The sequence below is a fragment of the Pinus tabuliformis genome, chromosome J (genome assembly GCF_031772625.1).
Source record: "Pinus tabuliformis cultivar Carrire ecotype Pingquan chromosome J, CPIR1, whole genome shotgun sequence".
Classification (NCBI taxonomy): domain Eukaryota; kingdom Viridiplantae; phylum Streptophyta; class Pinopsida; order Pinales; family Pinaceae; genus Pinus; species Pinus tabuliformis.
Window position 1 is genome coordinate 225385698 of NC_142295.1, and position 21676 is coordinate 225407373.

The 21676-nt window shown below is 36.0% G+C and overlaps 1 pseudogene across 1 annotated transcript; it reads right to left on the minus strand.

The window, feature by feature from the left end:
- Window positions 1–18662: 18662 nt before the first annotated feature.
- On the minus strand, window positions 18663–21452 carry LOC149226541 (putative aquaporin PIP2-8; annotated as a pseudogene). Its single transcript, XR_016248294.1, has 5 exons — window positions 21442–21452; window positions 20879–21051; window positions 20494–20789; window positions 18894–19034; window positions 18663–18802 (listed from the first exon to the last, which is right to left on the minus strand). The product of XR_016248294.1 is annotated as a putative aquaporin PIP2-8 (transcript).
- Between the last annotated feature and the right edge of the window lie 224 nt (window positions 21453–21676).

Consider the following 21676-nt stretch of genomic DNA (forward strand, 5'->3'; position numbering starts at 1 on the left):
CTATCTTAATTGACAAGTTGCCAACTATATGTACGGCTCAATATTAATTGCATCTCTGACAGTCTTGGCTTCTCCTAGAGACATTTATTGTCTGCTCTTGAAAATATTTATCGTTCTTTGGCCCACATAAAGTGTTTGCTACACATTATATTGGCATGATCAGTAGCAGCCCAATTGACGGTCAAGTCATTTGTCCGTTCAATATAGTTAAAACTTTTATAAAAGCCTTAAAATAATTTTTTGAAATTGTGAGTTAATCAAATTGATGGGAAAACCACTCAATATAATAAGTGAGTTTATTTTGAAATTTCAATATAAATGTCACTTAATCAGATTGATGGGAAAACCACCCAATATAATAAGTGGGTCTATTTTGAAATTTCAATCTGAATGTCACTTACTCAGACGACCGATAACTGTTTAGAAAAAAGTCCAAAATGTTTTGAAAAGTATATATAGAGTTGGAATGGGTTGTTAAAGCATTTTTTAATTGCAATTTTTAATGTTTAAAATGTTTTTTTCAAATTTAATATTTTGAAAAAAAAAAATTAATTATTAAAATTTATAATTTTTCTTCAAAAATACAACATAACCAAACTCATATTAATATATTTTATAAATGTATATTTTTGGGCTTGATTTTACTAATAATGTACTGCATTACATTTCATGTTCAGTACAAAAAATATATTTCAACCAGTTGATTCTATACATTTTATATCATTCCATACATTTTATAAGCTTGTATATTTTTTTCAGAACAAAAAAGAAAAACAGTTCATATATTAATATAATATGTTACAAATATACCGTGAGCAAAACACTGTAATATCTGCACATAGTAAAGATCGTCACTAATTGCAAATTAAATATTTGCAATAGAAAAAAAAAAAGAGCACTCTCACTGCGAAAACAAGGGAGCAGCTGGTGTGGATCAGTCCAAACTAAAAAAACTAAACCACGATGCAATAGCCCATCTACCTGGAAATTCTGCTCCCTGTATACCTAGGTTTGATTTTACTATTGATGTACTGTATTACATTTCATACGAGAGGACAAAAAATTATATATCAAACCGTTCCTTCCACACCAGATAACTTTCAGAGTTTAAACATCTCGTATTTTTTCAAATAGGTATGTTCCATGTAAAGGTTGCTCTCATTCGAGTAAAGAATCAATAAAGCTGCAAATTCACGGCCCTCAGTCCACACGCCACACGCGATTGATGAGCATGTATTCAGATATTCAGATTTAGATAAGGTTGGAATTTCAAAACAAAATTATTTTTAACAATTTTTCTAGGATTCCTCACGATTTCAGAAAAGATAATGACAATTTTGTAAATGTTTGAAGGGCTAAAGTTCCCCTTATTGAAATAAAGGTTAAATAAAGCTGCATATTCACGGCCCTCCGGAGTCCATAAGCGATTGATTGAAAATGCAATCAGACATAGACCAGGGGTTAAATTTTGTTGGAATTTAATTCCAACTGCAACAATGAACAGCTGTACATGAATCTGATTTGCAGTAAATGTTAAAGGTGTTCGGTGCAGCCAAGTCGCCTTTGATATTTCTGGACATTAATATGCATTAAAGTTTGAGTTGATTTCCCCTGCAGACAGCCGACTTGTTTTTGATAAAGGCATCACCGCCTTGCTGCAATAAATTCTGAGATAAACATTAGAAGATATTTTGTAATATTTTATTGTTTTAATCAGATATCTTTCAGCATATAAATACCGCACAGCAGTTCTGTTTTAATGTTAGAAGCAGCAGCAGCAGCTGAAGAATCACACAGAGCAGAGGAAAGCACGCAGCAGCGTGAAGAGGAAGAAGAATAATTTCAGAACAGTGAAATGCACAGCAGTGCAGAAATTTGAATGTAATTTGTTTTTTATGTTCATCTGTGTGGAACAGAATCGTTCCTTAGTGAATTTCTGAAGTAGATGTTCAGCAATAGAAGTTTTGAAATTCCCTCTGTATGAGGAAGACAAATCTGTAACAGTTAGTTTATTTTGATAAATACAAGTTAAATTTTTCTTGTTGTTGTTACACCGTCACCGTTGCTGAAACACCTCGTAACTCAAAAATTACTTGACGTCAAAAGTTTACGTTGCTGAAACACGACGATCAGCGTTGCTGAAACAGGTTCAGCAACTGAAAAAAAACTGTGTTGCTGAAACACCGTTTCCAGCAAGCGAATTTTTCTGTTTTTCTGTGTAAAAACAGAGTGTGTTTTTTGTCTGTTTGTTATGGGATTTATCAAAAAATTCCAACATGGTATCAGAGCTAGTCTAGGCACTCAGTGAGTCAAAAACAGAGATTGTTTTTCACTGTAGGAGCTGTAAGAAGTTTGTTGAGTAGAATTTTTCCAGTAGAGAAAGTTTTTTCTTGTTTTTCAAAATACAGTCAGTATCTTTTCTTTACCAGTACAGGTTAATATGGCAGATGCTGGAACAGGTTTGACAAATTCCCAACTACCTCAGTTTAATGGGAAAAATCACAGTTATTGGTCCATAACAATGAAAGCATTGTTTGCTTCTCAAGGACTATGGGAGCTGGTTGAAACAGGTTATGCTGAACCTGCAGATGCAACAGCGTTGGCTGCTTTGACAGCAGCAGAAAGAGACTAGTTGAAGAGTGACAAGAAGAAGGATGCCAAAGCCCTCTTTTTCCTCTTCCAATCAGTACATGAAAGTGTTTTTCCGCGGATTGCAGCAGCAACAAAATCTAAGGAGGCATGGGATATTCTCCAAACTGCCTACCAAGGCATGGAGAAGGTGAAGACTGCAAAGTTGCAGATGTTGAGGAGAGACTTTGAAAATCTCAGCATGAAGGAATCTGATACAATAGATTCATTCTTCACCCAGGTTATTGGCTTGATAACCCAGATAAGATCTCATGGTGAGATTCTTGAAGATAAAAGGGTTGTAGAGAAAATCTTGAGATGTTTACCCTCAAGGTTTGAATCTATTGTGGTGGCAATAGAAGAAACAAAAGATCTCTCACAGTTCACGGTAGATGAGCTGAGTGCTTCTCTGTTGTCTCATGAACACAGACTGAGTAGAGGAACAGATTTCTCTTTTGAGCAAGCATTCAAGACTCAGATGTCTTTTGGCCAAAGAAGAGGTGGAGGCAGAGAAAATTACAGAGGTCGTGGAAGAAGCTAAAACAGAGGCAGAAATTATCCAGCTAGCACAAGCGGAAGGAGCTGCAATCAGAACCAAGCTGAAGGTTCAAGCAAACAACAAGCTCATGGACAAAGGTATGACAAATCCCAAGTCCAATGTCATTATTGTAAAAAATTTGGGCACTATGCCAATGAATGCAAGAAAAAACAAAATGACATGAACAATAGGCAGAATGTTAATTTTGCAAATGAAGAAGATAAGAACCCAAAGAATGTGCTGTTAACATGTAACATAGCACAAGACAAACAAGATGATTTTTGGTTCTTAGACTCAGGTTGTAGTAATCACATGACTGGAAATATTGCAATGTTTGCCAATCTGGATGAAAATGTGAAATCTGAGGTAACAACAGGGACTGATGATAAGATAACTGTCAAGGGTAAGGGCAGTGTCAATATCCGAGCAAAAAATGGAGAACAGATGACTGTGCAAGCTGTATACTATGTACCTGGTCTGAAATGTAATCTTTTGAGCATTGGACAGCTCATGAACAAAGGTTACAACGTGTTCTTCAAAGATGATTTGTGTACTATCACAGACATACCTCCAAGTAAGAAGATCATTGCACAGGTGCAGATGACCAGCAATAGAATGTTTCCTCTCAAACTCAGGGCAGATTTGAAGGAAGGCAGAACTATTGCGGCTGTAACACAAGAAGTCTTTCAAGAACAGGTGAAAGATGTGAATTGGTTGTGGCATTTGAGATTTGGACATCTCAATTTCGGAGGCCTGAATTTGTTGCACAGAAAGGGCATGGTAAAGGGATTGCCATTGATTGAGAAACCGGACAGCCTTTGTGAAGGCTGCATCTTGGGCAAGCAACACAGGGAAAGCTTTCCAGCAGGAAAGAGTATAAGGGCAAAAGCACCATTGGAAATTGTTCATTCTGATGTGTGTGGACCGATGCAAATACCATCATTTGCTGGAAATAGATATGTTTTAACTTTTATTGATGATTACACCAGAAAGACATGGGTGTATATGCTGAAACAGAAGAGTGAAGTGTTTGAGAAATTCCGCCACTTCAAAACTCTTGTTGAAAAGCAGAGTGGGCATTATATCAAAGTGCTCAGAACAGATAGAGGAGGAGAGTACATCTCCCAAGAATTTCTGCGTTTTTGCAGAGAGAATGGCATACAAAAGCAGTTCACAGCAAGGTATACACCTCAGCAAAACGGTGTTGCTGAAAGAAAGAATAGGACCATTCTTGACATGGTCAGAAGTATGCTGAAGGCAAAACATTTGCCGTATGAGTATTGGGCAGAAGCTGTTACTTGCGCAGTTTACATCTTGAATAGATGCCCAACTAAAGTTGTCATGAACAGAATACCAGAAGAGGCATGGAGTGGTCAAAAGCAAACTGTCACTCACATGAGAGTATTCGGTTGTGTGGCATATGCACATGTACCAGATCAGCTAAGAAAAAAGCTTGATAGTAAGGGGGAGAAGTGTGTCTTTATTGGCTATTGTGATGAGTCAAAAGCATACAAACTCTATAATCCATCCACCAAGAAGTTAATAGTAAGCAGAGATGTGCAGTTCATTGAAGATGAAGCTTGGGATGGAAGCTTGGAAAAAAAAGTGAATGTGAAGACAATAGTGTCTCATGAAGAAGAAGAGGAAGGGACAGCAGCAAACAATCCTTCCTTAGTGGCTCCTCCTACACCACAACAAGTACAACAAACCACACCACAAGCTGGAATCCGAACAACCTTGAGAAGTCAAGGAAAAACAGTTGCTGTTACACCACAAACAGCAACTGCTGAAACACCACAGGGATCAAATACACCCTCAAGTTCGGATGGAACTCCAAGCACACCAAGAAGACCAAGATTCAGAAATCTGAATGAGATTTATGAGCAAGGAGAGGTAAGTAACAATACCGGTCTGAATTCATTATTTGCTTTGTATTGTCATATTGATGACCCAATCCATTTTGAAGATGCTGTAAATGAAGATAAATGGATTGAAGCAATGAATGAAGAAATTGGTGCAATTGAGAAGAGTAAAACATGGGAGTTAGTGGATCTCCCTAAAGGCAAAGATGCCATTGGAGTTAAGTGGGTCTATAAGACCAAAAGTAATGCTGAAGGTAAGATTGACAGGCACAAAGCAAGGCTTGTTGTGAAAGGCTACAAGCAGCAACAAGGCAGAGACTATGATGAAACCTTTGCACCAGTAGCAAGGATGGAAACAGTGAGAACAGTCTTGTCTATTGCAGCACAACACAAATGGAAGATTTATCAGATGGATGTTAAATCTGCATTCCTGAATGGGGTGTTAAAAGAAGAGGTTTATGTTGATCAACCTCCGGGCTATGAAGTTGAAGGACAAGAGCATAAAGTTTGTAAACTGAAGAAGGCTCTTTATGGGCTGAAGCAAGCTCCAAGAGCATGGTACAATAGAATTGATGCTTATCTGATTGAGAATGGGTTTGCTAAGTGTGATGGTGAACCCACACTCTACATAAAGCAGAATGATGGTAAGATTATTATTGTTGTTTTATATGTAGATGATCTAATTTTTACTAGCAATGATGCTTCTCTCATTGCCGATTTTAAAGCAGTCATGAAGAGTGAATTTGAAATGACTGACTTAGGCTTCTTAAGATATTTTCTTGGAATTGAAGTAGACCAAAGTGAAAATGGTGTTTTCATTTCTCAAGATAAATATGTAGAAGCTGTTTTGAAGAGATTTAACATGCAGAACAGCAAGGCTGCTGTGACTCCAACAGTAGTGGGGCTGAAATTAACCAAAGAAGACAGCAGCAAATATTTTGATCCAAAATTGTACAAGAGCATAGTTGGCAGCCTTATGTACTTGACTGCAACTAGGCCGGACATTATGCACGCTGTGAGTTTAATCTCCAGATTTATGGAAAGACCGAAAGAGACTCATTGGCAGGCAGCCAAGAGAATTCTAAGGTATGTGAATGGAACGAAGGGGTTTGGTATTTTATACTCCTCTTCTGAAAGTTTCATGTTGACAGGTTACACTGACAGTGATTGGGCTGGAAGTATTGATGATAGGAAAAGCACATCGGGATATGTGTTTCACATGGGATCGGGAGCCATCTCATGGGCTTCCAAGAAGCAACCAGTTGTGGCTTTGTCAACAGCAGAGGCAGAGTATGTGGCAGCAACAGCAGCAGCATGCCAAGCAGTATGGCTGAGAAGAGTTCTCAAAGATTTGTGTCATGAACAAGAAAATGGCACAACCATTTACTGTGACAATAGCTCAGCAATAGCATTGTCTAAAAACTCTGTTTTTCATAAAAGAACAAAGCACATAGACACCAAATATCACTTCATACGTGAATTGGTTAACAATGGTGAGATTGTTTTGCAGCACTGCAGAACAGAGGATCAGCTTGCAAACATCTTGACAAAACCATTAGAAAAGAAAGGTTTTGATCATTTCAGAAAATGTTTGGGTATGCAGCAGTTGAAATTAAGGGGAGTGTTGGAATTTAATTCCAACTGCAACAATGAACAACTGTACATGAATCTGATTTGCAGTAAATGTTAAAGGTGTTCGGTGCAGCCAAGTCGCCTTTGATATTTCTGGACATTAATATGCATTAAAGTTTGAGTTGATTTCCCCTGCAGACAGCCGACTTGTTTTTGATAAAGGCATCACCGCCTTGCTGCAATAAATTCTGAGATAAACATTAGAAGATATTTTGTAATATTTTATTGTTTTAATCAGATATCTTTCAGCATATAAATACCGCACAACAGTTCTGTTTTAATGTTAGAAGCAGCAGCAGCAGCTGAAGAATCACACAGAGCAGAGGAAAGCACGCAGCAGCGTGAAGAGGAAGAAGAATAATTTCAGAACAGTGAAATGCACAGCAGTGCAGAAATTTGAATGTAATTTGTTTTTTTTATGTTCATCTGTGTGGAACAGAATCGTTCCTTAGTGAATTTCTGAAGTAGATGTTCAGCAATAGAAGTTTTGAAATTCCCTCTGTATGAGGAAGACAAATCTGTAACAGTTAGTTTATTTTGATAAATACAAGTTAAATTTTTCCTGTTGCTGTTACACCGTCACCGTTGCTGAAACACCTCGTAACTCAAAAATTACTTGACGTCAAAAGTTTACGTTGCTGAAACACGACGATCAGCGTTGCTGAAACACCTGTTTCAGCAACTGAAAAAAAACTGTGTTGCTGAAACACCGTTTCCAGCAAGCAAATTTTTCTGTTTTTCTGTGTAAAAACAGAGTGCATTTTTTGTCTGTTTGTTATGGGATTTATCAGAAAATTCCAACAAATTTCACGCCCGTTTACACGTTTTCTATTGTTTTAGCCGTCAAACACACGTTATTTAAGAATATACACGTCATTCTTGACTGGTCAATAATTTTAAAAACTGTCATATTAACGGGCATGTTAAAAAATGACCAGTTTCTGTTATATATATATATATATATATATATATATATATATATATATATATATATATATATATATGGGTTAACGTCTATAAGTTTCAACTTTTCCTAAATTAAAAATCGAAGTTCAATACGTCACCCGCCAGCTTAACTCATTTCAATTAATTGATACCATGGTTTGTTGAATCAGGCTGGATGGAGTATCAGATTGGACTGTTAAGTATTTATGAAAATTATGGATTGTCCGTTTCACATCGATGTACCACAGATTTCATCCCACTTCTTCTATGATCATTGATAATATCAAATCCTATGCGGTGGTCCTCGAGGATTTCGCAAGACTATGCCCATAAATATTGGACCCCGAGGATTTGGATTATGCCCATAAATATTGGACCCCGAGACTTACACTCCAAGGCCTAAAGTCACTGTTTTATATTTCCATTTTTTTTCCAAAATTTTGGTTTACCTAGCACTAATACACAACCTATGTATTTATTGTTGAACAAACGTAACTTGTCCATGAAAATTGTATAATTTATTGCAAGTTAACTGTATTGATGTTTGGTACCTTTATGTGTGTAGTTAAAAATAATGGAGAAATGGTTATATGGTTGTAACGCATCTCTTTAATTTAGGATTTGTTCCTAGAGTTTTGGAGGTTGTTTACAACTATGTAATTTTCGGTGATGTATTTAATATTGTAATATTTATTTGATGTAATGGAGAGAGTGAGTCTCCTCTTTGTTTGAGTGCAGTCTCCCAGGTGCTGTACACACTTGTGAGCTGCAACTCCTTTATTTAATTCAAAGTTTGATATTTAATTATGGTATAAGAGCTTAGGGTAGAGATAGCCTCAATTTTTTTTTAGGGATGTATCATTAGTTACATATCTGTAGTGGTAAGAGAGCATGTAAATGTATCTGTGTGATCAGGGGGAACTGCAGTAACACTTAGAGCGAAGGGTCTCAGATGACTGATCATCTCTGAGCTAAAGAAAGGGTTGGAGCACATTTTTTTTCCAGAAGAAGCAGCACTTGGTGCGGATTTTTCGTAGACAGTCGCGCCAATAGAACAGAACAAGCGACTGGCGTGATATTTTAGAGAACAGACGCGCCCATTTGCACGGATTTGAGTCTGATAAGAGCGCCAGGTAAAAAGTAACTGAATTGGCGTGGATCCGCGGCTGTTAAGCGCGCCAATTTTCGTGCACATCATAAATTTTTTTTTTCCGCAATTGGCGCACGTTCGTGGCTATGTTCAGATCGCCAAAGATCCAACCTCTTTCTCTCTGAAAATCTGCAATTTTTCGTTGCAGATCAGAGTTGCCCGGTGGTGGCATGTGGAGATATCTGCTCGGTGGCAGCGGATTTGATTTGCCCGGTGGTGGCGAATTGGGCTTCCGTGATCCGCTCGGTGGTAGCAGATCGGACCTGCCCGGTGGTGGCGAATCAGAGCTCTGTGATCTGCTCGGTGGAAGCAGATAAGTTTTTTGCCCAGTGGTGGCGCAATGCAGCTCCTTGATCTGTTCGGTGGAAACAGATCGCCTTTGCCCGGTGGTGGCGTGTTGGAGCTTGTTTAGTGATCTATTCGGTGGTAGCAGATCGGTTTTTCCCGGTGGTGGCACAGTGAAGTCCCTGATCTGTTCAGTGGCAGCAGATCGGACTTGCCCGGTGGTGGCACAGTGAAGTTCCTGATCTGTTCAGTGGTAGCAGATTGGACTTGCCCGGTGGTGGCCGATTGGAAATTCAAAATGCAAACTTTGCTGGAGAGCGTAAATGCATGGTCGATCGTTGAGGGAAATGAGCAGAGATCTGGAACAGTGACCCAAGAACAAGATTGGGATAAAAGAGAAACGAAAGCAAAATTTATATTGAAGATGTCCGTTAAGGACAATATTATCCCACATATCAGAGATTCCAAGTCGGCCGCTGATATATGGACAACGATCAAGAACTTGTACGAGACACAGAATACAAATAGTGTTCTGGCACTCAAGGGAAAGTTGTTTGCATTAAAGATGGACGAGAATAAGTTCGTTGTTGGATTCTTGGCCAGAGTCAAGGATCTGAGTGACAAACTGGGAGCTATTGGAGAAAAGGTGTCCAACTCAGATCTAGTCACACTCACATTGAACAGAATGACTGATGAATATCAGACGTTTATCTCAGGGCTGTCAGCGAGGGAGAAAGCCCCTTCATTTGATGAGCTGACAGCGATTCTGCTCCAGGAGGAGGAGCGACGATAGAATTTGAAAACTCAGAGCAATGACCTTGCTCTGATGGCGAAGAGGCGACAGTACAGAGGAAAGCAGCACCAGCACCAACATCAGCACCAGCAACCGCAGCAGCAGCAGCAGAAGGGAGCCAACTCTTTTCAAAAGAGATCATTCAGAGGTATGACTGATAATTATGTTAAGAGATGTTTTTATTGTGGGAAACTTGGTCATCAGATTAAAGAATGCTATAAGAGGCAGGCGGATGAAAGAAGAGGCAAACAGAGGAAACATCAGGGCTATTTTCCTAGAGAAGAAGAGGACCACAACCATGATATTCGACTATTCACAGTCAATTGTGCTCTTTCAGCATCAAAGGGAGATGAGGACGACATATGGTATGTCGACTCTGGCTCATCCTCACATATGACCGGTAAGAAGGACTGTTTTGAATTTCTTGAAGAATCTACATGTGGATCAAAAATTGATCTAGGAGATGACAGTGGGTATGAGATCAAAGGATATGGAGACATTCATGTGAAGCTACCTAGTGGCGACGTTAAACATCTTAAAAATATATTATATGTTCCAGGAATTAAGAAAAACTTGATCTCTGTCTCAATGATTACAGACCAGGACATGCAGGTGCAATTCTTTAAGAATGGTTGTGTCATTAAGGATAACCAGATGGAACGTTGCAACAGGAGTACGCGTGGGGAATTTGTACAGATTGGATGCAAAGAGTATGCCACGACAAGAAATGTTTGCAGCTGGATCAACAGTTGGACATCTCAATTTGCAAGACCTCATCTTACTTCAGAAGAAAGGTATGGTCGATGGACTACCTAATTTTTATAATGTCAAGCTGGAATGTGATGGATGTGCATTAGGGAAAATGCATAGAGAAGAGTTCCCTTTGCATGTCAACAGAAAGGAAAGAGACATCCTAGAACTAGTGCATACAGATATTTGTGGACCTATGCAAACTAGGTCCCTAGGAGGTGCATATTATTTTCTGCTGTTTACAGATGACTGCACTAGGTTTTCATGGGTGTATTTTTTAAGTAAAAAGAGTCAAGCCTTTCGGTACTTTAAAGAGTTCAAATCTATGATAGAGAACCAAACAGGAAAGAGGATAAAGATTCTCCGCTCGGACCAAGGGGGAGAATACATGTTAGGAGAGTTCATGAACTTCTGCAAGCAGCATGGGATTATGCAGCAATTCACAGTGCCACACACTCCACAGCAGAATGGAGTAGCAGAACGCAAGAACAGAACTCTTGTGGAGTGCGCGAGAAGTATGCTTCAAGGTAAAGGTCTATCGAATGGTCTTTGGGCAGAAGCCATTAATACTGTTGTTTATTTAAAGAATAGGAGTCCTACTAAATGTCTAGGCTTCAAAACCCCCTTTGAAGCATTGTTTGGACTCAAACCAGCAGTTAGTCATCTAAGAATATTTGGATCTAAAGCTTATGCTCATATACCAAAAGCAGATAGAAAGAAGTTAGACCCCAAAGCCTTGAAATGTATATTTGTAGGATATGGCACAAAGTATAAGGCATACAAGTTATATAATCCTGTGACTCATAAAGTTTTTGCAAGCAGAGATGTTATTTTTCATGAACAGAATGAAGATGGAAAGGAAGACTCTAACAGTGACAGCCACATTCCATTGTTGATAGAGATGAACAGTGACGAAGATGAAGAGCAGGAGCAGGAGCAGAAACAGGAAGAAGTAGCAGCAGATAGTGTAATAAGTGATGATGCAGGCCCGAAAAGTGCTGAAACAGATAGAGTTGAGGTAAGTCCTCTACCTAGAAGATCAGGTAGGAAGACTAGACTACCTGAAAGATTGAAAGGCTATGCTTTAATGTCCAAAATTTTAAACATTGTAGAACCTTCAAACTATGAAGAAGCAAGTAAATCAGATGAATGGAGGGTTGCAATGCATGAGGAAATTGAATCAATATATAGAAACCATACTTGGGATTTAGTTGAGTTGCCTGAAGGAAAAACCCCCATAGGTTGTAAGTGGCTGTATAAACCTAAGATAAATGCAGATGGGAGTGTAGAAAAATTCAAAGCTAGACTGGTAGCAAAGGGTTACTCACAGCAAGAAGGAATAGATTTCGATGACACCTTTGCCCCTGTAGCTAAACTAAATACAATTAGAATGCTAATTTCTTTAGCAACAAAACATAAATGGAAGCTACACCAACTAGATGTTAAGTCTGCATTTCTAAATGGAGAATTAAAGGAAGAAATTTATATAGTACAGCCTCCTAGTTTTGTGAAAAAGGGGCAGGAGCATTACTGTGTAAATTGCATAAGGCACTTTATGGTTTGAAACAAGCATCCAGGTCATGGTATGAGAAAATTGATTCATTTTTTATACAACATGGTTTTCATAGGAGCCTCAACAACCCAAACTTGTATACCAAGATAAATAAACAGAGGCAAATCATTTTGATTTCTTTGTATGTGGATGACATGATTATAATAGGAAATGCAAATAATTTGATCAAAGAAATCAAGCAGCAAATGTCACAGGTATTTGAAATGAAAGACCTTGGAGATCTTCATTATTGCCTAGGTTTGGAGGTGTGGAAAGATTCTGGTCAAACTTTTCTAACTCAAGGAAAGTATGCCAGAACCCTGTTGGAAAGATTCAGAATGGAACAGTGCAAAACAACAGCAACACCATTACAACAGAATCTCAAGTTAAGCAGTGATGATGGCACAAAATAGGTGGATGCCACTTTGTATAGACAACTAGTGGGAAGTTTGATATATCTCATGACAACTAGACCTGATCTGGCATATTCTGTTAGTGTGTTGAGCCAGTTTATGTCCAAACCACTTGAAAGTCACTGGATTGCAGCAAAATGTGTGTTGAGGTACCTTAGTGGTACTTGTAATTATGGTATTTTATACACTGACATTTCTGGTGTTACTTTAGCAGGTTATTCAGATTCTGATTGGGCAGGTAACCTGGATGATCGAAGATCCAACACAGGTTATGCATTTAGTATTGGATCCGGAGTTATTTTGTGGAGTAGCAAAAAGCAAAGTGTTGTAGCATTATCATCATGTGAAGCTGAGTACCAGGCATTGTGTGCAGCCACATGCGAAGCCATCTGGTTGAGGAGATTGCTTAGCGATGTAGGAGAATGACAGAAAGAAGCAACCAGCACCAAAACTGACAACTAGAGCACAATAAAGCTTGCATACAATCGAGTTTTCCATAAAAGTACTAAACATATTGACACTCAGTTTCCTTTTGTTCGAAAAAAGATACAGTCAAAAGAAATATGTGTGGAGTATTGTAGCACTTGTGATAATTTAGCTGATATTTTCACTAAGCCTCTAGGGCGAGTAAAGTTTGAGTTATTTAGAGGGATGTTAGGAGTGCAGAATAACCGTTTATCCATTAAGGGGAGGAGTTAAAAATAATGGTGAAATGGTTATATGGTTGTAACTCATCTCCTTAGTTTAGGATTTGTTCCTAGAGTTTAGGAGGTTGTTTATAATTACCTAATTTTCATTGATGTATTTAATATTGTAATATTCATTTGATGTAATGTAGAGTGAACGAGAGAGCGAGTCTCCTCTTTGTTTGAGTGCAGTCTCCGAGGTGCTGTACACACTTGTGAGCTGCAACTCCTTCATTTAATTCCAAGTTTGATTTTTATCTTGTGTTGTAGAGTTCGTATTTTAATACTTAATTTTGACTCTAAATGATGTATTACTCTGCCATTTCACAAATAAGTTGTTTAATCTTATGGAGAATATCTGTTGATTTCGTGGATTTCTTTAACACTGTAGGTTAAGTTAGATTTTGGATAGATTAGAAACTTTGATTCAATGGGTTTGGATCTGAGTAATACAAGAAATTGCAAATTTGAATCGATTTGGAGCTTTGCATTTGTATTGATTTCAAATTAGGCAAACAATAGTGTTTCTTTATGCACCCCACTAGATGAGAGTTCGATCTCTAAACTTGATGTCAAATTTTTTTCAAATCAAATTTGTAGGCAAGCTTATAATGTCAACAGTCATTGATATCTAAATGATATCACATATATAATCCCATAGTTTGAATGAGTTTTATGGAGAATGAAATGATATCATAGATATAATGGCGTAGTTTGAATTATGATTAATTGGGGAGACTAATTTAGTTGGTATTGGGTTCTAAACAGGCTGAGACTTATTTTTATTTGTATATTTAAACCAACAGCTAAGTGGCTACCCCTGCATTATTTAATCCTAGGGTGTCGATGGGTTTGAGTTCGATCATCTTTGATGGTCATGAGATCGATTCTCTCGAAATGAATTGTACATAAGAAACCAAACAGGGAATGCATAAGGAACCTACAAGTTTGGTGTCGAGTTGACCAATTAGCTTCTAAACAAGCAGTTGTTTAAGCCCACATGCCATACTTTATGAAACGAAAATAATGGATGAAAAACATGCCAAAGAGCTTTTGTGTTTCACACCTTCCATCAGTGCCATCGGTTTAATGGATTTGACAACATAGTGGAAGGCCTCTTGAGACTCTGTGACAGTATGTGGAAGTGCGCTTAAGAGTGTGTAGCGCACTTCTTTATGGCAAACCTCACATGTATGAATGGGAGTCGTAGCTGCATAAGTTGTCTGAAGTGTTAATAGATACATCAAGCTCAAACTCCAAATAAGTTATAGTGCACTAGAAAAGAATGAAAATTGATGTTAGTGGCTTACAAGGGTCTTACAGAAAGTGTCCAAGAGGCTTTTATAGACATTTTCTTATTTTCTAGCGGTTGGGAGTGGGACACTGTAGCTTCTATTGTGGGAGAAGTACAACTCCATTCCCCAAAGGCTGGCAGACATTCATCTCGTCACTAGGGACAATGGCAAAGTAAGGGTGTGTTATACAACCGCAGGTATCAGTCATAAGGTTTGTAAAGGCCTCTGCATTACAACCACAAAAGACCAGGTTTTTGAACAAGAACACGTATGCCTTGCATTTCACTATTTCAGAATCAAGTTTCAACAGTTATATTGATATAATCTATTATCAGTGTCTTTTATTTTGAAACTAAATTTAGACATCTCTGCAATTCTTGAACAAGAACCAGTATGCCCCGCCTTTCACTATTTCATAATCAAGTTTCGATAAACTTATTACGAATTGTATAATTTGCATTGGACTTATCATCTGTGTAGAATGTTGTATAAGCATAACTTAGACAATTCAACTTCATTCTCCATCTTAGGCCTTCGAATGTATTTTTTTCGTTGAAACTCGTTCATGGTTGGGTCCTACTAAGCAAGCAACTACTAAAGTGGTGATGTGAGGTAAACTTCATAGATAAGAACATATTGACAAGGTTTAGGTCTTTGGTGAGCTTTGTTAGCCACTTTTTGTAATCAATCTCTTTCTTGCCAATCATAAAGAAAGGGACAACCAATTTACTCACAACTTGTATTTTACCTTCAATGAATAAACCATATCGGTTAAACCTTTTCAGCAAAAAGAAGAACAGAGTGGGAATAACCACCCCAACGAATGGAACATATCAAGAATAACCCCACTCCATGAAGATAACATCCCCAACGAATGGAACATATCAAGAATAACCCCACTCCATGAAGATAACATATTGGGCAGACAACAAAGAATAGAATAACAAAGAATTGCTGCTAGTAGAGATGCTTTCTATGCTGCTTATAGGAAAGAATGTTGCTCGCAAACTCACTTGGGTTAGATGGTCTTATTGGATTTTATTAGTAAATGGTGGTTTTATTCTTTTGATAATATAAGCATCTCTGATTTTGAAATTGAATTTATAGTGTTCTTATTTTTATAATTGCGAGCTTCAAGAGTTATATTGATATATTCTTTTGATAATATAGGCATCTCTCATTTTGAAACTAAATTTATTGATATATTCTATTGAAAATATTGGCATCTCTTATTTTGAAATTAAATTTATAGTGTTTTTATTTTTATAGTTGAGAGATTCGATACCGAGTTATAGTTGAGAAATTTGATAAAAAATTATAATAAATTTAAGTTGGTGAATATAATTTGTAGAAATTATAAAACATATAAAAATAAATATTACAAGTTATATTAGGGGCAATTTAAATATAAAACCGTCCAAAAAAATTCTTTGATGGCAAAGGCACCCGTCAAATTTAAACCATGCATAGACATATACGAGGTGAACAGCGAAAAGCTACAAGCGTGAGACTAATTATTGATTCCAAGTTAGCGGGCAATTTCGTAGCATGAGCATGCATTATAGGGGAAAAACAAATCTTTAAAGGATAGTCCGACATAGTCCTGGAAGGACCGATTTACCTGCTCAAGCAAATCGCGTACTTTGCATCCAGCCAAAGCGAATGCTGTACACTAAATCTTGTTGATGGAAGAAAAATATCAAATATATATATTGATCGAGAATATTAAGTTAAATTTTAATGTAATAATAATAATTTAACTTTAATGTATTTTCTTTGTAAGTAGGTTAAACGTGGGGGCTAGGTTGTACACTGAATGGAAGGATGGGATATTTATTATTAGGATTGTGAGGTACTTTGAATAGTTTTTTTTATTTTCTAAAACGTGCTTTCCATTTCAGATTTTCTTTCTTAGAATTGAATTAGAATATTAGGGTTGCGAGGTCCTTTGATTAGTTGGTTTAATTTTCTAAAACGTGTTTTCCATTTTAGATTTTCTTTTTAAGAGATTTGAATTAGAAATGGGTGGTTACTACATCTCACGGGTTAAATTAGATAGTAAGTTCATAATTTTGTAGAGAAATATATATTTTGTAAAATTAATTATATATAACGGTTTTGTTGTTTTGGTTGGTTGGAAAATTGATTGTTATTTTCTTCAATTTTATTCAATTTAAAAAGAAATCTTATATTTTCATTTTTAATTACCATTAAAATGTAAGATTCTTATTTCAAAACAAGATTTCAACAAACTATTTAAATATACATATTAACTAATTTACTTGAATCTCATTTTCATATATATATATATATATATATATATATATATAATATGAACATAATAAAATATTCTATTGTAAAAAAAAATTAAACCTAAAATAATTCAATCAAATTAATAAGAATAATAACAAGGAGATGTGTAATTCATTTAATTTTTAATAAAAAATTAACATATAGCATTCAATAATAATAATAATATAAAAAAATTATTTGGATCACAAATAAAATATTTCAATATGTAAAGTTAAATAATATAGACTATAGAAATTTGCAATTTAAGAAATTTGATACCCCTTGCCCTTGAATCTATATGGATATTAGTATAGATTATATAAATTATTATTAAAAATTATTTAATTAATATAATTAATTTATAATTGATTAATCTATATATGTTATATTAATTATTTCTTTAATATTTAAATTTCACTGATTATATATATATAATTTGTGCCCTTGTGAATACTTAATTTGCATTTAATCATCAAACATTGATTCCAGATTTCTTATTTTTTCATTCCAAATATATATTACATATATATATGGAATGAAAAGATAGAAAATCTGGAATCAATATTTGATGATTAAATGCAAATTAGCTATTTACAAAGGCACAAATTTTACAGCTTAACTCCTTGCTATGTGGTCTGCCATAAAATTTAGAAGTATTAAGATTGTATAAGAATTCAAAAATCTTGTGTCTTAGTTCTTTCATTTAAAATAGGGAAAAAAACATAATTTAATAACAAATATGTTATTCAACGAAACTTTGTTATTAGATATTGAAATGGTTTCCCTCTTAAAAGTGCTTTTTGGTAATGTCTTATTTAGTAATGTCTTATTTGCTTCATTTAAATTATTAAGTATACTGCTATTCAACTTAGAAATGGTACTTTTTAATTTTCTATAAAATGTTAAAAGCTTTATTTTTCCTAGGGAAAAGAATTAATTTTTGATAAATTATATAATTATTAAAAAAAATAATTTCGACTGAAAATTTTGGCTATAAATGTAGCATCACACATTTGCATCCCCGATGTAGCATCACACATTTGCATCCCCGAGTTTAGGCAAGGTACATCATAGACATAATAATTAGATCGAAGGAACATGGCTAACCGGACCACCGAAGATTGTAGACATCTATGAACGTTTGCAGATGCCCTTTCCCCATTATTTTCTTTGTATCTTTCAGTCATCAATGCAGGACATTCTAATGAGCCAACAATTCTTTCTTCTTGTTCCGTGCTGTTGTTTGAATAATTTAGACTCTGAACAATTGTCCTTGAAATCTTTTTAGTTTTGTTTTATTTTGGTCACAATTTATCTTTGAAATCTTTTTAGTTTTGTTTTATTTTGGTCACAACTTAGCTGTGCATCAATTTTACAGTTAACTGTGGAAGGAACGCCGACATGTCAACATCATGTTAAAGGAACGCCGACATTCACACTCAGAGAACAAATGAAATTAAAGGAACGCCGACCTTCACACTCAGAGAACGGATCACATTTGATAACTTTATAATACATCTCATTTGGCAAAATAATTGGTGGACGTAACCTTGACTTTGGAATTTTTGGGCAAAGAAAATACGATAGCTATGAAAATGCCAAATAATGACAAGAATAACACTGTTTATAAGACATAATCCTGACATTAGAATTGTTTGGCGGACAAAATACTATAGGAATCAACTTGCCAAATAAGGACAACAATATTTTTGCCATCGTGTCAAATTTATTTTAGCATCTATTGATGACTATTTTGAGATTAACAACCGGCGTACGTGAAATATTGGCCCCTCAAAACTTACAACATCTAAAAGCAAACACAATTTTTACAACACAAATGCATCCGCATGAACAAAGTCCAGTTTCTGCATTAAACATGGTTGGTTTCTTTGCTGTGCCATTTCAGGGATGCTCGGATAACGTATTTGTGAAACGCAGCAGCTACCGCAGCTCCAATAAGAGGACCAACCCAGAAGATCCACTGGAATGTAACAATCAAAATTTAATTCCATAAAAACTGCAATACTGATGAATAGAAAACAATAGAAAGGAGACAATTATCTTCTTCTTACATGGTCGTCCCAGGATTTCTTATGGCCATAAATCACGGCTGCTCCAAAGCTTCTGGCAGGATTGATGCCCGTTCCAGTGATGGGAATGGTTGCCAAGTGTACCATGAATACAGCAAATCCAATTGAAAGCGGAGCCAAAGCCTGCGCCAATCAGTATATTAGCATCTATTAATAGTTAAAATAATCATTGTATTATACATAATAAAATTGCTTACTGCATACACGTTCAAGAAATGGACAATGATAACGTACAGGCAAGGTTCACATGGAAATTCCTCACCAGAAATCGTTCACATGGAATTCCACACCAGAAATGGCGAGGTGCACATCCCATTTCCAAAAGAAACAGTCCGACTGGAAATTTCACCTCCAAGGAGAACATTACGATCTCTCTCGTTTATAGAGACGAAATCTTAGGAAGGGCAGAGCACGGAACCTGTTAGCTCATACTGTGGTCAATAGACTGGTGATTGTGCAAAGAGTACAAATCAGATACCAAGCTGGTTATCACACAGGCTTATTAGGTTTTTATATCTTATTTTAAATGCAAATTTCAGAAATATGAAATTCCCACTTTTAGATTGCCTTAGATTTTTATGTCATTGGAATATTTTCAGGAATTTACAATACTATTCAACATTTAAAAGTATTGAACTTATTCAGCATACAAATTCCTGCTGATTCCTATGAGATTTAGAAATGTTCTCCAAATTTACCATCAAAATAAGAATAACCACTTTTGATTCCGTACTTTTAAATAAAATAAGCTTTTATGTTTTTCAATTTGCCCTATTTGAAAAAGACAAGTTAGCTTTTACCAACAGATTTTTTTCTCAACATTTTGTCCACATCCAGCAAAACATGTTGAAATGATGATTCAAATTGCTGCAAGGAAGGTTTTTATATGTTTTCATAGTACCCAACTGTGAATGAAACTAAAGTTAAAGTTAAAGAAAGTACTTTTAAATAAAATAAGCTTTTATGTTTTTCAATTTGCCCTATTTGAAAAAAACAAGTTAGCTTTTACCAACAGATTTTTTCTCAACATTTTGTCCACATCCAGCAAAACATGTTGAAATGATGATTCAAATTGCTGCAAGGAAGGTTTTTATATCTTTTCATAGTACCCAACTGTGAATGAAACTAAAGTTAAAGTTAAAGAAAACTGATTTTCTTCTCAATATTTTCTTCAAAATCCAGTGAAAATAAATCAAAATTGGCATGATTCAAAATGCGTAATGGAGTTACTCAGATGCAGATGTAATCTAAAAAATCATACACAACCTATTGTTATTATTCAAATTTTAACTTTTCATGGTAGCATTCAATCAATGGAAGGGGTTGTTTCCTCTTTTGATTATAGATTTCGAACATGTTAATATTTGGAATGTATAGATAAAAGCGAAGTGAAACCATTGCTGTTACTTTTATCGATAAAATTTCAAAATATTTTCGAATCTAAAATCAAATTAATTTCAAGCCCTAATTACACATTTAATTAGTTAGTCGACCGCTTTTCGATCTGATGCTACAAGATATTTCTATATAGAAATATAGAAATACGATGTTTAAGATCTGAAAAATCTATAAGAAAACGTACAGGAACGTGAGCGTCGCGGACGTTGCTCTTGATGTCGATGGCATAGAAGACGGTATTCACCAAGACGAAAGTGCCAACTATCTCTGCGGTGAGAGCTGTTTCTTTGCCTTATCCCTTCGACACAGAATTCGCTCCTCCGCCGCCACTAGAATAGTAAGTTTTCTGCAACGCTTTCGCCATCCCTGCCCCGCAGATTGCGCCCAAACACTGTGCCACCATGTACAAGACTGCTCGATTCAGAGTCACTTTCCGAGCAACAAACAGCCCAAACGTGACTGCGGGGTTTATATGCCCACCTGCACCAAGATAATATGCTTTTCTCAAATCAAATATCAACGAATTCAGGGAAGAAAAAAATCACTAATTACTATAATAAGATGACCACCTGAAATTCCAGCGGTGCAATACACGAGGACAAAGATCATTCCGCCGAAGGACCAGGCGATACCAAGGGTGCCCACACCTCCACATGGATTCTTATCGTTAGCATTGCCGATGACGGTGGCAATTGTCACATATAGAAACAAAAGCGTGGCCACGAACTCGGCTATGATGGCTCTTCATACTCCACTTTCCCCGATCGTGCTTTCTTCCCCATACTTCAAACATGAACACTACTGTTCTGTATTATGATCGCTTTCTCGCAGTTCTGAACCAGTGGATGAGGAAATCATGAGAATGACCTATAAGTCAGGCGCATAACATCATTGAGGATATGACGCTAACTACTGAGCATATTTATAGGCATAAAGTCATTACATCAAAGTAAGTACTTCACTAAGGAAAGTATCAAAGTAAGTACTTCACTAAGGAAAGTATCAAAGTGAAGTATCAAAGTTCATTATAATCAGGCCCATAAGATTAACTCAGGCCCATAAGATTAGTGAGGATACGATGCTAACTAAGAATATATTTATAGGCCTAAAGTTATTATATCGAAGTCGTTACCTCAATAACATAGCATCGAAATTCATTCAATTTTTAATAGAAATTTAAATTATTAATAAAAATTATATTGATAGACATAAAGTCATTACATCAAAGTCATTACTTCAATAGGAAAGCATCAAAGTTCATTAAATTTTTAATAGAAATTTAATTATAGACATAAAGTCATTATCTTAATAGAAAAGCATCAAAGTTAATTAAATTTTTAATAGAAATTTAAATTAGGAAGAAGATA